The sequence below is a fragment of the Corvus brachyrhynchos genome, unplaced genomic scaffold (assembly GCF_000691975.1).
Source record: "Corvus brachyrhynchos isolate BGI_N302 unplaced genomic scaffold, ASM69197v1 scaffold245, whole genome shotgun sequence".
Taxonomy (NCBI): domain Eukaryota; kingdom Metazoa; phylum Chordata; class Aves; order Passeriformes; family Corvidae; genus Corvus; species Corvus brachyrhynchos.
In genome coordinates, this window is record NW_008238988.1 from 4796212 (window position 1) to 4796672 (window position 461).

Below are 461 nucleotides of genomic sequence, written 5' to 3' on the forward strand. Positions count from 1 at the left end.
TCGGGGGAACCGTCTGGCTCTGCACAACTCCCTGGGGTCAGCCAGGGGGCTCGGGCTCTGCTCCCAGGGAACAAGGGACAGGACAAGGGGAAATGGCCTCAGATTGCATCAGGGGAGGTTTGGATTGGTGTTATGGAAATTTTGTCCATGGAAATGGTGATCAGTCATTGGGAAAAGGTTGCCCAGGGAGGTGGTGGAGTCCCCATCCCCGAGGTGTTCAAGGAACGCCTGGACGTGACACTCAGTGCTCTGGTCTATTGACAGCGTGGTGACAGACCCAGGTTGGAGTCGACGATCTTGGAGGTCTTCTCCAAACTGAATGATCCTGTGATTCTGTGCTTCCACGATTCTATGCCAACCCCTCTCACACCGCGCTCGCGCCTCCTCCCACCCTTCAACGTGAAAAACCCGGGTTTTTGTCCCATCCCCTCACACCCCCGTCAGGAAATGGCGGCGGCGGG